The 12,507-nt window shown below is 37.3% G+C and overlaps 1 protein-coding gene across 2 annotated transcripts in view; it reads right to left on the bottom strand.

Moving 5' to 3' along the window:
* Positions 1-12,507, bottom strand: part of SCFD2 (sec1 family domain containing 2) — a 523,211-nt gene that overhangs the window by 362,734 nt on the left and 147,970 nt on the right. The window lies entirely within an intron of this gene.

Below are 12,507 nucleotides of genomic sequence, written 5' to 3'. Positions count from 1 at the left end.
TCCTCCCTCTATAAAGCTGAATATCCCCAAATAACCTTAGTAGGTGCCATGTAGAGCCAAAGAATTCCTCAGCTCAGCTCTGCCTGAATTCCTGACTCCACAGACCTGTGAGTTCTAATAAAATGCTGGCTTTAAGCCACTAAGTTTTGGGGTAATTTGCTATGCAGTAATAGATAACTGAAAAACCTACTACTTAGAAAACTATGATAATAATTGTGATGTATTTTCCAGTATTTCTTCTACTTTATATATCTAATCTCCCTCTACTTTCTTCACCCTTTTTTTATTACTTAACAGAGTTAGTTTCATGGTATATATGTAGTTTTGTTTTTCATGTGAATAAACTCTCTTCTATTAACATTACATGAATAACATTTCCACACCTCATTAAAAATACTCTTCAATAACTTAATTTTTAAGAACTATATCATGCATTACATCAATCTCACTGTAAAACATCTAGATTGTTCCTAATTTGTCATTATTACAAATAAAAACCAAAACAAAAATATTACAACATAAATCATATCACCATATTTGATTATATTCTTAATTATCTTAATTAATCTGAAATGAAATTACCAGAAAAAATATAAACCTTTTCAAGGTTTATTGCCAAAATGCTTTGACAAAATTCACTCTTCCAATAGTAATGTTTCTGAAGGAACATGTTACTGAGTTACACCCATCACTACTTACTATTTGATAATCTTTGATAATTTAAAGTGGTAAATTATATCTCAGCATTGTTTGGGGTGTTCTTACTACTAGGAAAAGTGAACATTTTTTTCATATGCTTATTAGCCAATACTATTTCTTCATCTGTAAAATGGCTGGCCACATTTTAAAAAACATTTTTTCTGTTGAATGATATTTTCCTTATCCATATGAACAAATTCTCCACATGTAATATATCTTTGTCTTATGGCAAATACTTTTCCTATTTTGTTTGCTTTTATCAAGGTGACTTGTTAACACAATAGATAAAATTTTTAGAGCTAATAATAATGGCTAAAATTTGTTGTGTTTTCTATATTATTGCCAAAGGGCAACTACCTGATATAAATTTTTGTATTCTAAAGACTTAATGAATTTGCTATTATGATTATCCCCTCTAATTTACAAATGAGGAAACTGTGCCTTAATGAGGTAGATAATTTCTACCAAGATCACTCAGTAAGTATCAGCAGAATTTAGTTCTAGAATCCTCTAATCTTTAGGTCCTTTCTCTAAACCACTAAGCCATACTATTATCAAATCTGGTGGCTTTCCAAATCCTTTGTGATTAATGTCATGGCTTTTAGGTTCTTCCTTATTCCAAAATAAACCCAACGTTTACCAAGTTTACCAATATTTTCTGGTAGTTTACTTTTGATTTTGGGTATTTTTAATTTTTTTTAATTTAAGAATATAGAAATTTGATCTTACTGTATTGCCCAGGTTGGTCTCAAACTCCAAGCCTCAAGAGGTCATCCTGCCTTGGCCTCCCAAAGTGCTGGGATTACAGATATGAGCCACTGCACCCAGTCTGGTTTTGGTTTTCTGATTTACCTTTTAATATAGCAATAATCACTCCCCCCATCAATTGTTCTTGGCCACATATTAAATATTATTTCTTTTCCCACTGGTTTGTGATACTGCCTTTATCAAATAAAAAAGTCACTAAAATACTCTTGCATCTGTTCCTAAACTATCTTGCAGCAATACAACATTATTGGTAATTATTTTTATGGGGGGGAGGGGACTAGTTGCTGAATTAAAATGTAAGAACCAAAACCCAAAAAGACTACTAGAAAATACTGATAAACATTATTGATGTATAATTGTATATATTGATATATAATATTGATAAGTATTATCATATGGGCTGACACAAGTCTTTTTCCCAACATTAATGTTTTTTAGGCTTTTTTGGCTGTTTTCAAGAATAACTTAATCAAATTATTTAAAAAATTATTCACTGACATTCTGATGAGCAATGAAGTTCATAAAATAAATTGAGAGGAAATTTTTAATGAACACCTACTATCTGCCAGGTGGAAAAATAACAATAAACAAAACATGGGATCCCTGCCTTCAGAGAGCTAAGGAGACAGATAAGTTAGGCAACATTTAAATTAATTGAATTATTTAAATTAGGGTGATCAGTGCAAGAGGATGGGCAGCACCAAAAAAAGACAGCTTACTTGGACTTGAAGGATGAGGTAACGCATACAGGTAGAGAAATGACCCAGTAAAAGAAAAGATCACTGTGGCCGCCTCCTTCTCCAGAAACCAACCAACCTCCAAACACCTGTCTATCACTAACTAAATTATTTTTAACACTCTTGTATAGTTATCAGGGGATTACATTTTTTCTGTGGGTTATTTACCCCGATCTAAAACAGGTATCCCTAACAAGGGTGCATTTCAGCAAACTCTTTGCTGTTGAGGATGCCCTGAACCTTCTCATCCTTTCCTGTCATGCTGTGTTCCTGCGAAAGAAGATGGAGCATGTGGCTGACAGATGGAAAGATGGCCAGTACATATGACCTCTGTGAGTGTCTCCTCTGGCCTCTTATCTGAGCATCGCCTGACATTCTTCAGTGATGAAAATCCTTCCTATCACCACTCTACAATTGTGTATAAAAGGACACCAATTATAATTTCAGCCATAGAAAGGTGACAAAATTAAGTATAATGTAAGAAAAGGATATTGCATATGAGAGATGTGAAAATAAATTTTAAAGTAAAGAGAACAAAATGGCCATTTCCTTGATTATTTTTCCTGTCACAGCAAACAGTGAAATTCTCCTGTGTAGCCAATGTTTAGAAAGAAATCTAGATCTTAAATGAACCCATACAAGCCATCTATAGAAGGGTGTGCCATAGAGGGGATTCTTGTAAAGATGACACTGAAGTTCTTCCAAAAATGAGAATCTTGGTATAAACAGGGCTAAGATTTTGAAGTAAATACAAACAACAATACAAAGTCTTTGCATGAATTTAAAAACTATATTTGTTGTTTGGATCAAGCCTCACTAGAGCAGAATATTTTTGCCTTTGGGGCTGAGCCCTGGGGAGTCTAAACATTTTATTCCTACATGAATCATCCATCAGTCATAATATATGGCTGGAAAATGGCAAATAAGATGAACTACATGTACTGGAGGGGAGTGCTCCAAAAGAAATTCCAGGGTATATTATTTATTCATAAAACAAAAACAAAGAATTATTTGTGCAAAAAATCAAAAATTATGAATCCGACTTTATGTGTATTTTCTGATAAATGTATGTACAGATGATTTGCTTATAAACAGGCAGAGCTGCACTTCTCATTCTAGAAGTGTAGTTTGACAATTACATTCTTTAATTTATATTTTCAAATAAGCCCTTCAATGTAGTGTGGTACAGTTGTTGAAAGCACAGACTCTGGAGTCAGGCAGAGCCAGGATAGAATCCAGGCTCCACTACTTATTAGTTATGTAACCCAGGCAAATACTTAACTTCTCTAAGCTTCTGTTCCTTCCTCTGTAAAACAGGAGCAAGGATAGTTCCTAGAACTGTAAGGTTTGAATGAGACAATGCATGTGAAGCATTTAAGCCTAGTTCTTGTCACTGGGAAAGAGCTCAATGGTGGTAGATTGGGTAGTAGTGGGGATCAATTATCTCATAATTTCAGTATAAACATCTTCTAAAGACTTCAGAATGATTTTACAAAGAACAGGGTAAAAATGGGAGTGGTGTGGTGAAACAAAAGTGGTAAGGGTTTCTAGCAAGCTTCATACATTTTTGACAAGATTAGAACAAGTTATAGACATGAGCAGCTATAGTCATCCTTCTTCTATGACTCTTGGCAAAAACTCTTATGTACAAGTTGTCACTCAAACTCTGTTGTCTTTGTTGCTTCAACAATAACATTACCTCTTCTATGAGTTTGATGAAGATAAAATAGATGCAAATGTTAAGATATTTTCTATATCTCAGATATTAAAATCAGATATGCAATATCTGAATCAGGTATTGAAATCAGATATTCAATATCTCAGATCTCTGAGGTATAAATTTGAAATAAAATTAGATGAAAAAGCCTCACTAACTATAAAGAATTATACATACATCAAACCAATATGTACACTGTATTGTGTGTTTCTTATAGGTCAGCCATATTCCAAGTGAAGAGAAAGCACGAATAAATCAGTTATAAAATGCCAGTCTAACAGTATGGGTATAGTTGTGGCAGAGTGAGATGGACACAAATAAGCCATGCTACAACTGATATGTCTTATTATAGGTGTATGTATAAGGGACTCTGGCATACTAAGAAACGAACCATTCACGTGTTAAGTAGGATATATATCCCTCATAAATTGAAAACTAGTTTTAAACAAAACTCTTCTTAACACTGAACAAAGTGTTTCAGACCCAACAGATGCTCAATATCTTTGCTGACTATAATTCTTATTATTTAACTTGCTTGTCCCTACTAACTAGATAATGGAAGCCGCACAACAGCACAGATCTGGTTTATCTTGTTCGCAGATTCAGCCTTGCTGCCAAAGCATGGCATCTGTTGTCCAACAGGTGGCTAGATAAATATTGATTGAATGAATGGATTTTATGTTCTGGTTACATAAGAAATCATCTCCATTTGGAGGTCATTTCATTAGCTCTCCTACAAAAGCAAAATGCTTTCGCTTCTAAACATTAGTCTATATTTTCTCTTTTTTCACTGAATGATTTTATCATGCTAATCAGAAATACACTCAATTATTCCTATACCCAATCAATATATGAATTATTCTTAAGGAATATTTAAATCAAGTGGGTGCCATTAAAAACTATCCTGGTCAGTAGAGAAGAGTGCTGATGATGTATGCCTTGGTTGATAAATTCATCATATTTAAATAGGCAGCTTTCCTCTAAAATGTTATGTTTATGAGATTACTGCTAATACACTTTTTTCTTTTCTTTTTCTCACTAAAGCTATAATCTCTTTAAAAAAGTAGGACCAAGAAGAAAACAAATCCATCAAATAGAAGTGACCTAAAAAAATTAAACAAAAATGTTACATACATATTAAAGTTTAATATAATTATCTTCCTTCTAGTCTCAAAACACCTTGATGTACTCTACATGTACAGATTTTATGTCTTTGTACTTTATGATGATTTTTCTATCAAAACCAAAGTTAACCAATACAAAACAAAAAATAGTGGGTATCATATATTCAATGAGACGGAAGACAAATTCTATATTTTTCAGTAAAAATTAGTAACAAGAAATGCCAAACCCAAATTTTTCCAATTTAATTCCCTACTTTTTTCTATTTAAAAATTATGAATCCAGAATGTTGCAAGGAAAACAAATTTTAAATACTTACTAATATATAAAACAAAACAGCAACACCAACCAAAACAGTTCCCTTACAAAAAGAAAAAAGGCTACACCATCCCTACGTGGACAAACTACTCAAAGGAATCTTTTGTATTCTCTAGTAAAACTACAATAAAGATTTTTTTTAATCACATGCGTGGATAACAATAGAAAGCTCCATGTGGAAGGGTGATAATCTATTAATTTTTAACACATATTTTTCCCCTGGAATAAGCTTTTTGGCAATTTTGTTTTGCTTATTTACAAAATCAGAAGATAAAAAAACAAGACTAGTATTCTTGCATTTTATGTTAGGAAAGACACCTGTTAAAAACATACGGTACAACCACTATGTAATTGCCCAGCTGTGGATTTCTTTTTCTGCACAGGACATGAAATGACATAAATTACTCTAGAAGAAATAGTTCCAGAATGTTTGTAAAATTACACTGCAACACAACACTGCAAGTCATAAGCTAGTACTGCTCCCACTGGACAGCCCTGAGTAAAGAAAGCGCTGAGGAGAGTCACATATTCCTCCTAAAGTATGTCTTTCTTTAGGAGACTTGGATCATTCGACTTTCATCACTTCAAGTATCAACACATTCTGGAGAAAGAAAACAGACAGACTTATCAGCTTCTACTCAGTACTCTTCCACTTCTTCCACCTGTCCACTTCTGCTGTGAGTCCTTTACCTCAAAAGTAAAGAATGATAAGAACAGAGGGAGATAACAAGGCACAGACCTTCCAGAGATCATGAAGAAATCCACGCACTAGCCCAACACTCCTGTCTAGTCTCAGGCACCCACTAATGTTAAGCTAACCTCTAGTACTCTCAGAATCCTTAAGTCAGAAATACTCTTAGGTATTCTGCAGCCGAAGTATAGGCTTCCTTCAGAAAAGCACACCTTTAAGCACATTAGACCTAAGCGCCCTGTGAATGGTCATACGCAAGATTGGTTTCTCCAAGGCTAATGCTAAAAATAAAAAAATAAAAAAATCAATTAGACAGTGTTATTTCCTTTTATTCTTAGGAACCCAGATGTTTAACAAAGAAAAAAAATCCTAGCACCACTGGGGTGGTTGCCATGGTACAAACAGCTAGAGGGAGTGGCTCAGGATGGAAGATTCAGTTAGTGTAGGGAAGCACAAACCATTCTTATTTCCCTTTTGGTCATTCAAGAATAACCAGAACGGTTGTATCCTCCTTGTTTTTCACAAAATGAAGACCCACCCGTATGTGCCTTCAATCACTGGCATAAGGTCTGTATTTGAAACTTTTTTGGTAAACCCATGAAATGGTAAGAACCAAAATTGTTAGCCTTAAACTTACTTTGCCTGATTACTAACTCTGGTTTCCAGCTGGAATAACATATTATATAATTGCTTCTAAGGCAAGGCCAGTTAAAAAGCACTGGTTTACATAGCCTATATATTCGACTCTCATTTTCTGATCAGATGCTTGGCACAGATTCACCTAACTCCAAATCTGGCGATATGCCTACCCTGGGCAAAGGAACAAAAGTTCATGGTGTTATTTTCTTTTTTCTATTTGTCTCTCTTTCATTATTCAAAAATACAATACTTTAATGTGACGGGGAGAAGAACAACATTAAAATAGCTATTCTGCAAGAAGAAATGAAACTGAGATGATATATGCTTATGGAGAACTGTGTAGGTCTCATAAGGGTCCAATTAAAAGCTTACTGAGGAGTAAAACTCAAGATAAAAATCTAATGTGAATGCCAAATTTATAGATATATCAAAGAAAAACAAATTAATGGGAAACACTGCATTTCAGTAATCCCAGTACTCATTAAAAAAAAAGTTATCAATTAAATGCAGAATCTAGGACTTACTTTTCTCACAGAGGCAATACTAAAAAAGCAGGACTCAGATACTCATACCAGCCTATAAAATCCTACTTGGTCCTGTATCCCTGAAAATGGCACAGTAGTAGTAGTGTACTGATAAATCCACATTACAAAAGAAATTGTATGCACATACAAAAAACCATATTTGTTTCAGTTTGGCTACTTACTGTCTAGCAGACAGCATGTGCTCAATACATTGTTGTTACATAGACTGAAACAGAATACTTAGGAAAAGGCTTTTCGGCTTTTCCCCTCCACTATTTGGAAGTGACACCTCTCTTGGCAAAGAACTTGAGGGCAGGAGCTTCCCTGGAGAGGAGAGAAGGTGATGGAGAGAAGATTTATATTTCTTGGAACTGGTAAAGTTTATTCATTCTTGCTGCATATAAATAATACAGCATCCCCCAGGTATTCTGAATAATTTTTAAAAATGGGGGTTGGGGGACAGAGGTTTTGTCAATTAAAGTGTCTAATCATATGAATGTCTGAGGACCCAACATGTTAGGCAGCTCAGATCTCTTTAATTCCTAATGTTCTTTATCTGGGACTTTTTTGATAAATTTCTTTGGAAAATTTAAAAATTCTAAAAATTTAGGGTTGTACTAAAATAAGTGAAATCTTCATACACTACTTCCAAATACCCAGAATCTGGTGATGTTTAAGAGCACAAGCATCAAGATAATTCATTATTTTGATCACTTCCTTAGCGGTCACAAAATGATCAGAATTACAAGGCTCACAACACGAACTCCTGTGATGAATAATGCAGCAAAAGGTGACCACAGTAATTGGAGTGCAGTTCGGCTACTGTCACAGAGACCCAAAATTACAGTGGCTTAAGCAAGATAGGAATGTATGTCTTACTTATACAAAGTGAAAATAGGTGGTCCTGGGCTGGTATGGTCTTTCCACCATCATGAGAGAAGCCATCGTTTGTTCAAACATCCCCAACACACAGCTTCCTCTATGATCCAAGATGGCCACTCCTGCTCCTGCCATTCTGGCTGCATTTTAGCATGCAGGAAGAAAGAGGATAAGGGAAGACATGTGCCTCCCTTTAAATGCACAGCCTGAACCTGGCCCACATCACATCTACATAGGTCTCATTTGCCAGAACCTGGTCTCGTCTAGTTGGAAGGGTAACTGGGAAGCACATTCATTACTTGGGGTGGCAATGTGCTATGTAAAAAGGTGAGAACAGGTGGTAAGAACATAAAGAAGCCTCTCTGTCTTAATAGCCACAACAAGATATCTCTCTGGACTCTTGTAACCCATGTAAACATTTAACAATTTATTGCAGGTGCCAATCTGTGGCAAGTAAATTCCACATTTATAACAAACTTCTCCAATTCCCACGAGCGGGAAGTTATGCCTGCAACTGCAAGTGTGAAAATGAAGATTCTACATTTGAGGACATACTCATGAATAAAGTATACAAAGTCCCTAGTCTCACTTATCTTATATTCTAGCAGAGAGAGATAAGTAAACAAAATAATGTCAATAAATGAGAAGTAAATATAAAACAAAAGTGGCTCCAAGCTGTTCAGGGAAGTTTTCCTTGAGGAGCCCACAACTGAGTTTTGATCTAAGCCAGCTAGGTGAAGAGAAAGTAGCAATTGTAAATGCTCTGAGATTCCCCATTTGTCAAGATCAAAGTTACCTCAGCTCTAGCTTTCTTTATGTAAGTCTTTTATGTGTGGAAGAGGGAATGAAAGTAGGAGCATGCATGTGTGTGCAAACATGTGTGTGCATACATGTGTGTGTATAAGGACACAAAGGGAAATCTATAACACTAACCCTGGAGTTAATACTGAACTACCAAGAATAATGTAGAACACTCTAAAGCCTGGGGCAATCTATGGACTGAGGAAGATAAAAAAGCTAATGGTTACAGAAGTTGAGAGGCACAGTAGAACCTTTGTATTCTGTGATAGTTAATACTGAGTGTCAACTTGATTGGATTGAAGGATGCAAAGTATTGATTCCAGGTGTGTCAGTGAGGATATTGCCAAAAGAGGTTAACATTTGAGTCAGTGAGTTGGGGAAGGCAGATCCACCCTTAATCTGGTGGCCACATCTAATCAGCTGCCAGCGAATATAAAGCAAGCAGAAAAACATTAAAAAGAGAGACGGGCCTAGCCTCTCAGCCTACATCTTTCTCCCATGCTGGAAGCTTCCTGCCCTCAAACACTGAACTCCAAGTTCTTCAGCTTTGGGACTCAGACTGGCTCTCCTTGCTCCTCCGCTTACAGACAGCCTATTGTGGGACCTTGTGATCATGTAAGTTAATACTAAAGTGGAGTTTATTAAGTATATATAAGGGTATATATATATACACACATATATGACATATTTATTAGGATATATACCACACATATATAGATCCCATTCGTTCTGTCCCTGTAAGAGAACCTTGACTAATACATATTCAAAAGCTATTTTTCTTAGTTGTTTTAAAGTGCTTCTTGTTATATAAAGTTAACTAACTTTGAGTATACTGTTCTAACTAAATTGCAGTTCAAAATGAATAATCAGCAGTTATGAATCAAATGTCTGGCTTTTTTTATCAAAATGAGTTCCATGCAAAATAGGTTTAAAACTAGGCAAATACAGTAATTAAATATTTATATATTTATATTGCTTTAAAAATAATAATTACGGGGTTATTTTAACTAGGATAATCTGTCATGATTTCTAACTATTTAAAGTCACTATTTTAATACTTCTTATTTTTTGAGATGGAGTTTCGCTCTTGTTGCCCAGGCTGGAGTGCAATAGCGAGATCTTGGCTCATGGCAACCTCTGTCTCCTGAGTTCAAGTGATTTTCCTGCCTCAGCCTCCCAGGTAGCTGCGATTACAGGCATGTGCCACCACGCCCAGCTAATTTTGCATTTTTTAGTAGAGACGGGATTTCTCCACGTTGGTCAGGCTGGTCTCGAACTCCCGACCTCAGGTGATCCCAGCCTCCCAAAGTGCTGGGATTACAGGCATGAGGCACCATGCTCAGCCTTCGTTTTAACACTTGAAATATTATGCTACTTATATTTCACTATATAGACCCAAGCTAAATTAAGACATTCTTGAGCTATTCAGCAATCCACTCATAAAAATCTTCCTAACTTAAGATCTCATAGTGTCAGCCTAAAAGGTCATTCCCAAAGCATCCCTCAGTCCTAGGCTAGATTGGGGGAAAGTTCAGTGTTGCTGAAACAATCATGATATATTGTCAGGATATTCAAGTAGTCACAAAGGTATCTGATAAAAGATCACCCTCCTTAACTTACGAAAGGTGCTACAATGGGTTGACTACAACAACTGAACAACTTTTTGTCATACTCATGGCCAGCGAAGGCAAACTGCCGCTTAGGTACCATGTTTTTGCTCCAATGGTTTTGCCAACACAGCAGAACCAGAAAGATATGAAGTCAGACCCAGGTCTGTGGGAATTTTCATCTACCTCTTACCTTCAAAAATCCCATTTCATTGATCTAAGATTGATCGTAACACACACCATTATTTTATGTGCTCCCAAGCTAGAAAAAAAGTTTCAACTAAAATATGCTACCAATTTCAGGATGTACCCAAATTTCAGAAATGTGAAAAAATGAACATATCAGAATCAATGAAAAATGGTAGGTAGTATTCTTCTAGCAAAATCTGCCCCTTTTGTTTACAGAATGGAAAGTGACCTTGACTATTTTCAACTTAATCCTCAAAAAAGGAAGGTTGCCTGTATTATATCACCATTTCATTGATTCCAACCTCTTTTTGCATACAACTATTAAATACAAATGACCAAAGGGGCAACTAATACTTTCCCATTTGATGTTTGTCCAAAAATATTTAAAACATTTCATTCAAAACAACTTCTGATTACTGTTTGGATCTCCAAAATATCTACAGAAAACAAAACAAAACAAAAACCTCTTCCCAGCTCTGGTTCTGAACAAGTTAAGAAATAAAGCAAAGCTTGAAAAAGACATGCAATCAGGCATCCAGAAGTGGCTGCCTATGCCACAGGGCAGTGGTCGATGGCTTCTGCTATGCAGTGCCTTGAGTTTGACTTCTTAGAAACAGTTTGAGGTGAAGAAAAGAACATTGGATGGACCTCTCCAAGATGGTCAACTAGACACAACCAGGAGGAACATCTCCCACCAAGGGACTAGGACATCAAGAAGACTGGCACGCTTCTAGCAGATCTTCAGAGGGAAAGCATTGAGAGCAGAAAGATGGAAGACACAGATGCTAGACTAAAGGGGAAGGAAGCTTGGAATGCTGTACAGTACTACCATGCACCAGGACTTATTTCTAGACCCCAACAACTCCTGCAGAAGGGGTGACTTGAATAGGCAAGGAGCAACCTGCTCTCACCATAGGCTTCTGGAATCTTGGCAGGAGGAGACCCCTCAACCACCAAAGACAAATGAGTTGGCAGAGAGAGATGCTCAGAGAAGTACTAGGGGCAGAATTCCAGCCAGTGCAAAGCCGAGAGGGTTTGGTGTGGTGGCAACTCTAGTGGAGCATGGACAGAGATACCCATCCCCTAGACTCAAGTTGCTGCCATAGGAGACTTTAGCCCTCAAGAGAACTGTCAGACCTGAACTCTGCAAGGCAGTCTTCCCTATGAGACAGGGCCAGTTCAATCCAAGCACCCTTCAGTGTGCTGGCCTCTCCCAGCCTGGCTGTGCCTGTTTGCAGTGCAGCCCCCAGGTACCTCCTGGGGGCCCACATCATAGCTCCTGTGCTGGTGGACCATACCTGACCAGCAGAGTGCTCCAGTACAGTAGCCCTGTGGACATATACCAGCCCGCTCATATCCTCCCACCACTGCAGCCTCCCACGTACCACTTTGCTGGCACACACCTAGCCAGGACCACCCCACGTTGCTTTGCCAGCACATGTGTATACAGGCAAACCTTGCCTTCCTTCCCATGCCAGCATGTATGTGTGTGTGCACCCTGTCATGCCATTGCTGCCAGTGAAAGTTCACTCCCTCCCCCTCCCCCTGCTGCACCACCATTGTTGTCTGAGCATTAGTGGACACTGAGCTTACCAGCCCCACTTCTGCCAGCACCCCACTCCTGTGCCAACACTGTGGTGGCTTTGAAACGAGGCATGGAAAACAGTGGACATGCCTCCACTCTGAGTGGCACCACCACCTGCATGGACATGCACAGAGGACATACACAGTCCTATGCCCACCAGTACCCCAACCCCATGATAACACCATCACTAGTGCAAAAGGGCACAATTGCTGGACAGGGGCTCCCAGCCTC

The sequence above is a fragment of the Theropithecus gelada genome, chromosome 5 (genome assembly GCF_003255815.1).
Source record: "Theropithecus gelada isolate Dixy chromosome 5, Tgel_1.0, whole genome shotgun sequence".
In the NCBI taxonomy this organism is placed as follows: domain Eukaryota; kingdom Metazoa; phylum Chordata; class Mammalia; order Primates; family Cercopithecidae; genus Theropithecus; species Theropithecus gelada.
The sequence above is the reverse complement of the archived record's forward strand: the minus strand, read 5'-3'. Positions and strand labels throughout refer to the sequence as shown.